The sequence below is a fragment of the Spermophilus citellus genome (genome assembly GCF_964194105.1).
Source record: "Spermophilus citellus genome assembly, chromosome: 2".
NCBI lineage: Eukaryota > Metazoa > Chordata > Mammalia > Rodentia > Sciuridae > Spermophilus > Spermophilus citellus.
In genome coordinates, this window is record NC_138183.1 from 236309566 (window position 1) to 236323781 (window position 14216).

At 53.2% G+C, this 14216-nt stretch overlaps 1 long non-coding RNA gene across 1 annotated transcript; it reads left to right on the forward strand.

Moving 5' to 3' along the window:
* Window positions 1–9742: 9742 nt before the first annotated feature.
* LOC308641348 lies at window positions 9743–13207 on the forward strand. The gene is made up of 4 exons (XR_014020440.1): window positions 9743–9948; window positions 10100–10154; window positions 11207–11350; window positions 12905–13207. It is a non-coding gene; the product is annotated as an uncharacterized lncRNA (long non-coding RNA).
* The last annotated feature ends 1009 nt before the right edge of the window (window positions 13208–14216 follow it).

The window sequence follows — 14216 nt, forward strand, 5'->3', positions numbered from 1 at the left end:
GCCGCGGCCTCCTCAACAGCAAGGACCTCACCCTCGGGCTGGAGGCCCTGCAGGACCTCCCCTGTGCCAACAGCAGGGAAGGAGCCCATTCTCGGCCATCTCCTCCTCTCACCCTGTGCTGTCAGGTGAGGGGGGCAAGGTGTCAATGGACGTTTGACACCCGGACGAGCAGATGGTGGTGCAGAGCACATTCTGTGGTCTCTATCAAGCTCAATGTGGCTGACCCTCGGGACGCGGTAAGTGGCTGCCCCCGCTGCCTGGGGGTGATGTGCTCTGAGCCTGTCTCCTGGCGCCCCACCCAAGTGGCTGTTATGGCCTGGATGTGAGGTGTCCCCCAAAGCTCACGTGTGAGACAGAAAGAAGGTTCAGAGGAGAAATGACTGGGCTGTGAGGGTCCTAACCCGTCAGTGAATGATCCCTGAAGGGACTGTCTGGGTGGTGGCTGGTGGTGGGTGTGGCTGGAGGAGGTGGGGCCGGGGCGTGGCTTTGGGGCACATATTCTATCTGGTGACTTAAGTCTCTCTCTGCTTCGTGACTGTGACAGGCCGCTTCCCTCCACCGGGACGTTCTGCCTCACCTGGAAGGATGGGGCCCCCTGTCTGTGGACTGACCCTCTGACACCCCGAGCCCCCAGGTCAACTTCTCCTTTACACTCTCTGGTCAATCTTTTAGCCACAGCAGCCAAAGAGCTGACTAAACAGTATCCACGTGGTCTTGTCTCAGTGCCCTTGTCCCCAAGACAGGGAGCCGCTCAGGCAGGCTTGCTCTCCCCCACTGCTGCCCCCGGGCATCACTCCCAAGGTGGCACCAGGAGCACCCTGGCCTCTGGCTCACACTGCACCCACAGCTCCTGCAGGGCCAGAAGCCACAGTGAGAACGACTTGGGGGGTCCCCGCCAGACTGAGATCCAGGGCCTCAGCTGCTGCCCACCCCCGACTCAGGACAGTTCCTCTCATTCTCACACCTCAGGCCTTCGCTGTCCTGTTCCCAAGTCCCCCTGTTCCCTGGGGGTGACAAGGAGGCCATCTTTGGCACCCTGGGCACCTGCTGCAGGAGGGGAGCTCCGGGGGCGCTCAGGTCACTGGATGAACCAGACATCTCCCCCAGCACTTCTCTAGGGGCAGCCAGACCGAGGCCTGCGTTTCTTCTGTCTTAAACAGAGACATGATTCCCATCTGGTAAAATCCACCTATTTTTACGCACAGCTCTCTACGTCTAGATACATGAATACTGTCACGTAGCCACCACCATCAAAACACAGAACATCTCCAAACTGTCCCCTCACCCCGTGCCCCTTTGTAACCATCCCGTCCTTCAAACCCCTGTCACCACAGGTCCGTTTCCTGTCCTGTATTTTCCCCAAATGGAATCAGAGAGAACGATTCTGCACGCCCGGTTTTCCCACTTAGCGGGCTGCGTGTGAGGTGCGTGGCGAGGCCGCGTGCAGGAGACGCTGGTTTCTTATCCTGTGATGGTGTGTGAGCACCACAGCCTGCTCCTCTCTGCACCCGCTGAAGGGCGCTGGGGCTGAGCCAGTTCTTGGCGATTATGAAGCGACAGTCACGGGAGGGTTTGGTGAACAGAAGCTTCACCCCTCAGGGGTCAGTGGCAGCCGTGTGTTTACAGGGAACATCTGAGCTGCTTCCCGTGCGAGGTGCTGTCCTGCAGTCCCACTGGCTGCGGGAGGCTCTTGCTGCTCCGCATCCTGGCCAGCGCTCGGCATTGTCCCTAGCAGAGAGGCCAATCCGTCATCTCAGAATGGCTGCCAGGTTCATGGTCCAGGAATGTTCTAGAAGGTGCAGGGTCTTGCTCAGCCCCTCTCCAGCTCCCTGGCCTTCTGCCCCTTTGCCCCGTGTGTCCAGCCTCCAGGTCAGTCTGTCCTGCAGGAGACCCCTGCCCGGGACCCCCCCACCTTCTCTTTGCTGAGCTGCCATCGTCCTGACCGTCCCCTGCAGCTCTAGGGCAACCCTTGACAAACGTCCCTGGTGTCCAGCTTGACCTGGGCAGTGACCTACTCTCCCTGCTGTGCCCCTGGGACTTTCCTTGACAGCCCCTGGCTCAACCGGGAACACACATTTATTTCTGTGGTAGTGACATGGAGGCCCTCCTGTCCCTGCGGCCCGTCATCTCTGTGATAGCAGAAACGGCACCGTTCCATTCACCTTTGCTCCCGAGTTCCTGGAGCAGTCAATAAGAGTTAGTCTCGGTACAGAATGGGTGACCGGGAGCCACAGGTGACCTGCGGCTGCAAACCTTCTAGGGCCTCTGGCAGGTGTCTGAGCTATGGTGAAGGACAAGTTTCCCACAGTCCCTGGGACCTTGCCCATCACTGTCACACCCAGCAGATACCCGCACCAGAGGCAGAGCAGGCGCTGGGCTTCCCTCCTGGGGCCTCCGTCCCGTCCAAGGTGGGCGTGGCCATTTGGGGACATCCTCCTCGGTCCCTTCATAGTGGCCCCAGCTGGCCTTTTCAAACAGCCCTGCTCATTCTCTACTGGGCTGTGTGTCTTATTTTAATTACTCAATTCGTAAATTATGGAATATTTTGACATAGCAAAAAATAGTTCAGAGGATAATACAATGAACATCTGGGTTCCCATGGCCCGAGATGGAAAAGAAACCGGGACAGTCCAGTTGGAACCCCCCCTGCTCATCCCTCCCTCCCTGGAACGGCGAGAACGTGGTGGTCAACATTTTCAAGCATTTTCTTATTTTTACTGCATATGCCTATTTTTATGTTCTGTTTTCACATTTGAAGCTTCTATACACCTGTTATAGGAGGGTGAATTTTTAATTAATCAACTTCACTGGCTCGGCCTCCTACCCAGGGCTGTGCTGGTGGATTTTTCCACCTTGCGCCTGTGGCCGGGGCTCATTTCTTCTCTCTGGTGTTTAACGTGCTGTTATTCACACCACCACGAGCCGCTACCTGCTCTCCTGCCGCTGGGCAGCGAAATTACATCTAATTTTTACTGTAACAAACGACATTGAGCTGAGAGCATTCTTGCACAGGAGTGTGCAAGGTGTGCAAACAAGGAGTGCACCTGTGGGCCACGCTGGAGGAGACGGTGCACTTTCTGCTATGGGGAGATGACACTTGGGCGAGGTGACCTGACCCTTCCCCTCCCCTTTGCTGTCCCTGAGGTCACCTCACTTACATTTTGTCAATCATGAGGGGGGACTGGAAACTCATAACGAGAGCGACTTGTACTCAGCTGATGACCAACGAGTCGGATCATCTTTCCACAGGGCCCTCGCCTGCGGCTGCCTGAGAAGTGACTTGGCTCTTCTACTAGGAGCCATCTGGCTTTTGTGTGGGTGGTTCTGGGACCCGGGCCCCCTGCAGGCCAGTCCAGGGTCCTGCTGCTGATCTCACCCCAGCCCTCCTCCTCTGTCGTTGTCTCTATCCCTGGTCCTAATTCTCAGTCTGTCACCTGTGTAGAAGGTTCCCTGTCCCCATGACTGGCTCAACCCTTCATTTTGCTTAAGGTATGTTTTCTTTTTTGGTACAAGGGATTGAACCCAGGGGCACTCGACCACTGAGCCCCATCCCCAGCCCTATTTTGCACTTTATTTAGAGACAGGGTCTCACTGAGTTGCTTAGGGCCTCACTTTTGCTGAGGCTGGCTTTGAACCCGTAATCCTCCTGCCTCAGCCTCCAGAGCCGCTGGTATTACAGGTATGTACCTGGCCATTTATGTGGTTTGAATACACAAACATTTTTAATGTTATTCTAGTCAAATCTATAAATTTGTTTCATGGCTGTACGTTGTGTTTAAGAGATCCTTCCCTGCTGCAAAATAAAATCCTCCTATCTTTTATTCTGAAAGTTTTAAACTGCTGTTTTCCATGTTTAGACATCCACGCAATGTCCCTGTGTTTGGCTGGGGGTGAGGATCTAATTCTATGTTTATGTAAAGAGGATCAATTGTCCGTTGGTGACTGATCGACTACTCCACCCTCTCAACGCTGATTTGCGATGCTACCTTTGGCAAGAATGATGTTTCCTTTCTCAAGTGAGAATAAGAAGCCTTCCTCTGTGTTTCTGGACTCTGTTCTGTTCCGTCAGTCTGTCCGTCCATCCACACTCCCACCGCACACGATTTGGACCATGCTGGCCTGGTATTAAGTTCTACTTCCTGCAAGACGAGCTCCACTTACTGCAAAACTATCTCGACTCTTTTGCTCTTCTGTACATATTTTTATAACCACTCCTCCAGTTCAATGGAAAACCATTTGGGGGATTTTGATTGGAATGAAATTGAATTTAGAAATTAATTTGGGGAAAATTGGCATATTTATGAGGTCAACCTTTCCCGCCCGTGAACAGAGTTTATGTCCCCATTATCATAGTGGCCTGTTCAATGCCTTGCAGTTGAAGTTTTACTGTGTGCTCCACAAAAATCCCGCATATCTTTTGTTAGACTAATTCTTTGTTGACTTATTTTTATTGCTATATTTAAGTGGAATGTTAAAAATGCCTTTTTCTGGCTCTGTGATGCTCTGATATAGAAATGCGTTTTATCCTGGTTTATTGATCTTACATTTGGCAACTGTGCCTTATTCTCTTGATGCCAATGATTTGTTTGTAGTTTCTCTTGGGTTTTCTGTGTAGATAATTGTGTTTCTTTCTGTTCAACGCTGACTTATTTCTTTCTCTCTTATTACTGGGTGACTAGGACTTCCAATTCTAGATGCAATAAAAAACATAGGTCTCAGATATTCTTCACTGATGCAATTTCTTTTAAGGAGAAAAACGATGTAGACTTTTCAACATTTTTCCTTCTTCATGTTTTATTTTACACATTTTCTATAACTTGGGCCTTTTTATTTTCCTTAGAAAAACATCAAGCTCCCAGTAAATTAATGTGATCGACACCCACATGCATCCTAACCTACCTTTCACATTGTGTCACGCTGGTTCCTTCCCCCTCTGTCACACACACACACACACACACACACACACACACACACACACACACACACACTTCCCTTTGCCCTTCATAAGTAAGTTACAAAAGCCTGGTTTTCGGCAGGCATCTCCTAGGAACAGGAGCACCATCAGTACCACACCTCAGGACATCAATGTTAATTCAGAAACTTCAGCTGGTAAGTGTCTTTCTCCCCCCTGGTCTACCGCAGTCTCGCCCATCTTCTTGCTTCTCAATGCGACGAGTGTTACGATGTGGATTCATCCGTGCTGCTGTGTGTAGCAAGAATACGTTATTCTCACTGCGATGGACTATTCCACGATCTCCTTGTCCCCCTTTGGTGACCAATGCCCGGTGTCCAGCAATTGTGTTATTAACAGTGATGTTAATGACAACCTTATGTGAGTTTTGTGGGGGACACAGGCACATACCCTGGAGCGGCACAGCTGGTCATTGGAGAAGCACGAATTCAGCTTTCATGGCCACCCAGTGTCCCCAGTCGTTCCACCAGCTTGTTCTCCCACTGTCCAAGCGTCAAGCCTGAGCTTGTTCCCCTGAGCTTTCCTTATCTTTTTATTAATATTTACTTTTTAGGTGTAGATGGACACCACACAATGCCTTTATTTTTATGTGGTGCTGAGGATCGAACCCGGGTCCCGCCCGTGCTAGGCGAGCGCTCTACTCCTGAGCCACAGTCCCAGCCCCCTTTCCTTATCTTTTAGGTTAGGGTCTTCTAGAAGGGGCATAATGGCTGTTTATCTTGCCTTCATTCAACTCCCTTCATAACTAATTAAACGTGAGCCCCTCTCCCCATGTCTCAGGACGGGGCTGGGGAGAACTTGAGTTGCAGTAGCTGATGGTCTTCTGGTCGTCTTTTGGTTACTGATTGCTTGCTGGATTCCCGGGTTGTCAGAGAATGTACTCCAGATGCTTCTAATTTTTGGAATTTTTGTGGCTTCTTAAAATAAACCAGCATATGGTACATTCGGGTAAACATTCTATGTGCATTTGAAAAATGTGTGGATTTTGTCACTGTGACATTGTGATTTATAATAACAAATATGTATGTTTTGGTCTTTGTCCCTGGCTCCTGGCCCAGAGCCCCTGGAACCCTGGGGACTCCTGAGTGTTCTAAGTTTCCGTCTCCCACCCCGGTTCCTGACACAGAGCCTTGATCCCTGGGAGCTTCCCTGGTGATAGAGGCCTCGTTTGTCCTCATGAGGTGGCTCTTGGCGGGCTCCTAGTCAGCAGAAGGACCAAGCCATGAGTAAAAGCTTGGCACTTCCAGCCCCATCATCCCCTGGGGACAGACTGAGTGGTCCAGCTGGGTGGGGAAGCTTCCCGGCCACTCCCCAGGGCTCCAGAGAACTTCAGGCTGGTGAGCGGCACACAGAGAGGGAGGCCCAGCCCAGCTCCATGGGGACAGACGCGCTGCGCTCAGGACCCTTCAGGGTCTGGCCCTACACATCTCTGCACCTGGCTGCTCCTCTGCTCCCTCGTCACATCCTTCATTAACTTAAAAACTCATGAAGCCCCCCTGGGTTCCACGAGCCAGTCCAGCAGATTCATTGACCCTAAGAAGAAGGTCGTGGGAGCCCTGGACTCCTCGCCAACTTAGAAGTCACGGGTGACCACTACTCGGAACGGTCATCCGAAGCCGGGCAGCCCCTCTGGAGGGACTGAGCCCGCCCCAGTGAGATCTGACTCAGAGGTAACTTAACTGCAGGGCGTCCACAGGGTGTCCGTGAAGACCTGCTAGTGTCCAGGGAAAAGCCCCGCACATTTTGGTGACCAGAGTGTTCTTGGCTTGTTGAGCGTGAAAGTACAAAACAAAGTCCTTTTTCCTATCTCCTATACAGTCACTGTCACACGCGTGTATGTATTTGGGTCAATTGTAACTATTTTTTTTCAGATCTATATTCTCAGTAGTTTTTTTTAAAAATCTGTTCTATCAGTAGGGACATTCTATCGGCAAGGGACATTAAGGTCTCCCGTTACGATTGCAGATTTGTGTATTTCTTTCACTTTTTAAGTGCTATCAATCAGTGCTTCACATATTTTAAAGTTTGGATCTCTGGGGTGCAGATTAGCTTGGCGGTGTCTTCTGGTCTCTATTTACCCTTTACCTTTATATAACGATCCCTCCTGTGAGATCCTCCTCGTCTGAAATACAGTCTTTGATGTTTAGTTACATCCTTTTTTTTTTTTTTTTTAATCTGGTTCTTATTTGCATAGCATGCCATTTCCAGTTCTTTTACTTTGAAAATGTCTGTCTTCTTGTGTTTAAAGAATGTTCTAGAATACATCTTCCCTTTTGGAATTTTGACTTTGCTTGTGCGTTTTTAAGGTGACCTACCTACTGCTTGGGTCCTGAGTCCCAGGTGCTGTCCTCCACCTCCCCACACTGTTAGAACCCCACTCTGTCCCCAGGGTACAGGACGTCTTCAGAACAGACGCAGCGCCAGCCACCGTCTGGCTCTGGTTCCCCTTCCCGTCCTCTGCCCTCTGATGATTCCGCTGGCTGCTCCAGCTCAGTCATGCTTCAAAAACATTTTACTTTCCCTCCCTCAAGCATTTTCAGATCTTTCTGTACTGGGATGGGTTTCTTGAAGAATGTGTTCCAAACTGCTTCTGAAAGTGGGGGGCTTTTCCTACTATTCCCCGGTGGGCTGGGTGGTCATGTTTTCAGACCACTTGGTATTGTCAAGATCTCTTCCTAGCGGAAGTCTCACCTTCCATCTACCATGTGTACTGTGGCATGTCCTCCAAGAAGAATCTTTGTCTTTTGCCCTTGTTTACGGTGTCCTTTTTAAGAGAGAAAGTTTTAATACTCATCCATTGGGGGGGTACCAGGGATGAACTCAGGGGTTTTCAATCACTGAGCTCCATCCCCAGCCCTTTTTTGTATTTTATTTAGAGACAGGGTCTCACTGAGTTGCTTAGGGCCTTGCTGGGTTGCTGAGGCTGGCTTTGAACTTGCGATCCTCCTGTCTCAGCCTCCGGAGCTGCTGGGATTACAGGCCTGGCATGCCCACATTTTCTTAATGATATTTGTCTGTCAAACTTTACCCAATAAGATATCTTCCTCTTATATTGTTTGATCTTTTTAAAGTTCTAACTATTCTATTAAAAACTTAATGACTGAAAATTCTGATTGTGTAGACTATATAGAAAGGATATCACTTCATTTAGTTCTGAAGCAGAGTCACTTACACACATGGAGAAAATAAGTGATTCAACCTCTGAACTCAAATGTCACCTGTATCATTTATCACAGTCTCACATGTATTTGAGTCTGTTTTTGCACTGTCTATTCTGGGCCAATGATTTATTTACATGTATTTATCAGACTTACTACTTTTGTCATTTCTTTTTTTGTTGTTTATGTTTTTAAAATTTATTTACTCTAATTTGTTATACAGGACAGCAGAATGCACTTCAACTCCTAGTGCACATAGAGAGCACAATCTTTCGTGTCTGGTTGTTCACAAAGTGCATCACACCACCCTGTATCCCTACGTGTCCTTGGGGTAATGACGTCCACCTCCTTCCACCGTCTTCTTTGTGTATCTTTAAGTCAAAGTGTGAACATCTGCCACACAAGTCCTTCACTGCTGCTCCTCAACATCTGTCCTGGCCACGCTTGAATATCAGTCTCCATCTGAATCTGAAATGATTCTTCCTGCTTCAAAGAAAGTCATGGTCCACTCTGTTCTATTTTTGCATTGTATCTTTTGCTGCTAGTTGATCATTTGAAACGTTTTTTCATCCTCCTCTTCACACGTTTCCCCCCTCCCCCGCTGTGCCCATGGGGCTGGACCTGCAGAATTCTGTCACTCATGTCCCCGCTGTGCTGGCTCCTGGGCACATGCCACCTTGAGCTCACAGCCATCGCGGTGAGGAGGTCAGCGGTGTCCCCGGCTCAGATGAAGGAAGAGAAATGGAGCCACTTGCCCGAGATGGCTAGTTTAAGAGCAGGGGGGTCTGGAGCCCTGTCTCCCTGCCATGCCCCGGGGGAGAGCGTCGGAGAATTCACAGCCGGGGTTTCTGTCCCCCCTCAGCCTCACGGTTCCCTTTTTGAGTGCTTGGGTTTTTAAATAAGTCAGAGTTGAATACTGATTTTGTGCAGAATAAAAAATCCACTTTGACACCCTAGGACATGGGACAGGTCAAAGCCCCGACAGACGTCTCTGCCGTCCAGTCACCCTTTTTTTTAATTTGTTCCTTTTAGTTACACATGATAGTAGGGTATATTTTGACACATCTTATGTACATGGAGTGTAATTTCCCATTCTTTGGTTGACCATGATGTGAGTCACACTGCTCATGTAGCCACGTATGAACTTAGGACAGTTAGGTCTGACTCATTCCACTGTCTTTCCCATTCCTGTTCCCACCCCCTTCTTTTCATTCCCCTTTGTTTGATCCAAAGAACTTCTATTCCCACTCCCATTACTGTGTGTCAGCACCTGCATATAAGAGAGACCATTTGGTCTTTGGTTTTTTGGGACTGGCTTATTTCACTTAGCATGTTATCTCCCGTTCCATCCATTTACCAGCAAATGCCATAATTCCATTCTCCTTTATGGCTGAGTAGTATTCCACTGGGTATATATACCACATTTTCTTTATCCATTCATCTGTCAAAGGGCACCTAGGTCGGTTCCATAGTTTGGCTGTTGTGAATTGAGCTACTATTAACATTGGCATGGCTGCGTCACTGTACTATGCTGACTTTAAGTCCTTAGGTATAGACCAAGGAGTGCCAGTCACCCACTTGTTCTTGGTCTCGCTCTCCCAGCAGCTCTGGGTGGGTTTCCAGGGCACATGAGTGCTGGCTCCAAATGGCTCAGTAGGAACCATTGGAGACCAAAGAAGAGCCCAGCTTTGCCACGGTGGACGGACAACATACGTGGGCAGCTGTGAATGCAGAGGAGATGGGGAGGAGAGCGCGGGGGAGACGCACAGCTGGACCATCGCTGTGGCTCCACTTGGACCCCAGGTCCAACAGCAGCAGGTGCAGCCTCTACCTGCAGAAGGAAGGAGGGGAGGAAGGGAGGGAGAGAGGGAGAGACTGAGGGAGGAAGGGAAGGAGGAGGAAGGGAGGGAGGAAATCAACAACACGGGAGGGTCAGGACGGAGGGGTGAAAGGTCTATTTTGTACCCAGGTGAAACGATTCTCTCCGCTAGAAGAAGAACCCAGCCATGGACACACCAGCTGAGGTCAGTTCTGCAAAATCACCTTTGAAATAAAAGAGGGGCTCTAACAACTCTCCTGTGGGGTGTAAACAGGCCCTGGGCCAAGCGAAGGCGGCCCTTTCCCTGGGTCTCTTCCGCCCTGTTTAGATTTATGTAGAGAAGACACTGTTCCCTGTAGGATCCCAGCAACAGGGTGGGGGACACCTGGCTAGTTCCTGCTTGGTGTTGGCTGGGCTGGGTTTCCTCTGCCGCCCGCTGGGCCTCTCTGTACAGATGGTTTCCCTGGGGACCTACACTGGCCCCTTGAGTCGTGATGAGATGATGGCTAAGATAGAGTCCCCTCATGTGACGTTTTTAAGGCTGGGAAGGAACTCGGCAATCATCTCATTCGTTATTTCCAAAACGAACCCATCAAAGACTCTGTTCCTCAAGATCTTGACCGACTTTTCCACGAAGAAAGGAGGAGAAGGTTCTGCGGTCCAGGGAGGGCTGGAGTGAGGGACTCTGCAGGGCTCTCCGGCTCCCAAAGCCCTGATACAAATCTGAATCTCAAGGAGGGGGCTGCAGGCTCCTAGAATTTCACCGTTTCCCCTCAATGTCATGATCCCCTGTGTTCCCCGGGACCCCGTGTGGAGAACTGGGGCCAATCCTCTCACTTTACCGGAGCCTCCGGCAGGAGTGACTGGCTCCGAGTCCCTGTTCCCTGTGGCTGGTTCTGGAACCTGGCTACATCTGCAGCTCCTTCAAGTGAAGGGACCTTGTTTCCCAGCCAGGGCAGGAGGAGGGGGACACAGTTGCCGTTCAGGTTTGTGTGAAAGGAATGGAGAGCCACCTGACTCTGCCACAGGGTGTCCCAGAAAACCAAGGAATGTGGCGAGCCTGGAGAGTGGGTGACCTGCCAGGCTGGACGGGGTGGGGGCTGGGACGCACCTCCTCCCTGCAGGCCCTCCCTAACCTGCAGGGACTCTGTGGTGGCCAGAGCTACGTGACCAAGGCACGTTCTCAGGGCCACTTGCCTGGGGTGGCAGAGAGCCACAGGTGACGGGGACTCTCCCTCCCTTTCTGAGGGCGCTTAGGGCCTCTGGCTGAGCTCAGGCCTGACTTCCTGAAGCGTGGACACCTCCTTCCTCTTCCTGTGACTTTGGGCCCCCTTCCTGACTCTCCCTCCTGCAGACGGACCCACTGGGTGACTATTGGAGAGACATGGAGCCACAGTCCAGGTAAGGAGAGCCTAGGTCCACTCCCAGCTAGCTGGAGTCTGTTTTTCTTCCCACTTTTCCTAAACCAAACTATTCGGTGGGGAGAGACACTGGGATTAGAACTTTCTCGAAAGAATAGAACAACGTCCTTCTAGAGAACAGACTGGGCTGGGCAGGGCCCTGCAGGAACTGGCGCGTCTATCCAAGGCCCTGGACTGCGTTCTCCAGGGTAAGGTCCCAAGTAGGAGATTCCGTAGCCGCAGACCGGAGTCTTGAGGGAGTTGGGGGCACCCACACGGGGCAGGACCATGGCCCCTGCTCACGACTGCCTTTGCACCCCACGTTTTTCTGTGTCTTCCTTCCGTGTCAGGGCTGAGGTGGAGGCAGCTGGAGCCTCTCTGCCCACTTGGCCGAGTCACCCCCGGCTCCCTCCTAGCAAGTCCCACAGTCTGCACCCTACCCTGGCTCCCCTCCTACTGTACCACTCGGTGTTCATTACCACGACAAAACGCCCGAGGCAGACCACTGTGTAGAGAAGATTATTTAGCTCACAGCTTTGGAGGCTGAAATTCCAAGGTCGTGGGGCCTCATTAGATTGGCCTCTGGAGAGGCCTACAGAGGGGGTGGTGGCGTCCTGGACGGAGGGCTGCAGGAATGAGTCCTCACATCCTAAGACAGGAAGCCGGAGAATGACCCGGGGTCGGGTTGCCATGATTCACTCTCAGGAGAACTAGCTCGGGGTCCCTTAAGAACCACCTAATGGCTGTCCAGGGAAGCACCCCAACCCTAAGGCCCTCCCCCAGACCCCACCTCCTCAAGGTCCACCACCACCATTCTCACACTGGGGACAAGGTCTCCAACACAGGAGCCCTTGGCGGGGATGACCCCACTGCGACCCCCCAGCACACTCAGACCCAGAGCCTGAACTCTGAGGGCCCCAACTCGTCTCTGCGCTCCCCTCCCCACCGCCCTGGGGACAGGGACCGCCGGCCACTGCCCCAGCTATCCTTTCTTACCCTCGCATTTGTGAGGCTCTGGCCTCTGGACCTGGCTGACCAGGAGAGTCTGTGTCCCCTGGGTCGGGCCGCTTGTCACAGGTAGCACACGAGGGCTCTGAGCTTCTCACCACAACCAGCCTGTCCAGTGTGGCCCTGTCCCAACCAGCCCCGGGCCAGTGACCAGAAAAGGCAGGACAGTTCCGGTCCCTCCCCCCCCCCCCCCACCGAGAGCCTTCTGCCTACTCAGTCCCCAAGGAGCCGAGCGCGGTGCCTGCCTGGCCCTCGCCTTCCCACCCACACCTCCCCGGGCAGGGCCTTCCCCGTGTCCCCACCTCCTGGCCAGCCCCGGTCCTGGCCGAGTGGCCCTGTGCCATGTGCCTGCTCCTCGGGATCCCTGAGTGGAAGCCTCTTCCCCACCGTGTCCCCTCTGCCCCGTGCCCTGCCACTTTGAAACGCCCGCCCTCGCCTTCCTCTCCACCTTCCCACAGGCCTCTTCCTCTCCACCCATGAGCGGTGGCCCTGGGGACCCTGTGTGGCTAGGCACATGGAGGAGGTGGCCTCTCTTTCCTCCATTCAGGGGACGCTGGAAACAGGAGGCTCAAAGAGCGAATTTCCAGAGGTGGGGATGAGAGAAAGGAGCCACGGACGGGATTCTGAGGCCCCCCTGCTGTCACTTGCTGATGAGCGGAACACCAGAGTCCCTGGAGCCCTCACAGCGACGAGAAGCCACACTGTCCCCAGCAGCCCCCAGCCCCAGGAGCTTGGGGATCGTTTGCCGCATGAGTGGAGCCAGCCCTTCTGGGGTCCCCCTCCTCAGTACAGAGCCCCGGTGGCCACTGTCCCAGTTTCCGGTAGCGGTTCCTCACTAGGACTTTCCTGTTTTCTTAAGGCCCAGCCCAGCCCTGCTCCAGCCCCCACCAGGGCCACACTCAACCCTCTCTCCCCTTCCCCGCACTCCCCTGCACCTGGGTGGGGCTGGCCATGGCCCGTCAGAGCCCAGAACCAGGCCGCGTCCCTCACCTCCACAACAGCCCCACAGCTTCAGTGGTGCAGGAGGGACGGGTGTCGGAGCTCAGCAAACCCACTGTCCTCCAGGCCCGGCCACCCCAGCACCCTGGCCTCCGGCTCCCTGCGCAGCCCCCTCCCCACACTTTCTGGAGAATTTCTCAGGGGCCATGGCATCTGGAAGCACCTGGGGCCTCGCCTTCAGGACAGAGTCGTCCACATGCGAGGGCCAGGCCTTGGGACCTGGGAGCACCAGGCAGGACATAGCTGAGACATGACCTGGAACCTCACCCAAGGCCTTCCCGTGGCAGAAGGCAGAATCCAGGGGGGCTGGGTGAGCAACAGGAGGCACCACTGAGCACCCCCTCAGCTCCTGGTGGAGAGGGACTCCTGGGGGCCCAAAGCCCACCTCCAAGAGGCCCGGAAACCCCTGCCTGCGTCATGCCCCTGCTCCACCAACCTGCCTCACCTCCTGGAGACCGGGGTCTGCAGGGTTGGCAGCCTCTGTCCACCTCTCTTGGCCTCCATCCTGGGAGGTTTCCATCCTCGCCCAGGCCTGGTGGGTGGACGGGCCGGCACCCAGTGGTCTTACACAAGGTCAACCTGGGGGCCTGGGCAAGCAGGTGGGCGGGACCAGAGCTGTCCTCCTGGCCAGGAGGAATCTCACAGGTGGACTATGCCCCCAAGGGCTTCTTCTGAGGGCACCCAAGACACTTAGGTGACAGCAGAGCTCCCTGTTTCCCCGGGCAGAGGAGAGGGATGAACAAGAAGCACAGCCTGCAGCCACTCAGAGCCTGGGGTCCGAGTTACCCAGGCCAGGATGCAGGTCAGACGCCAGGACAGACAGGCGTGGTGAGTGGGAGTGCAGAGGGCAGCCTCTGTGC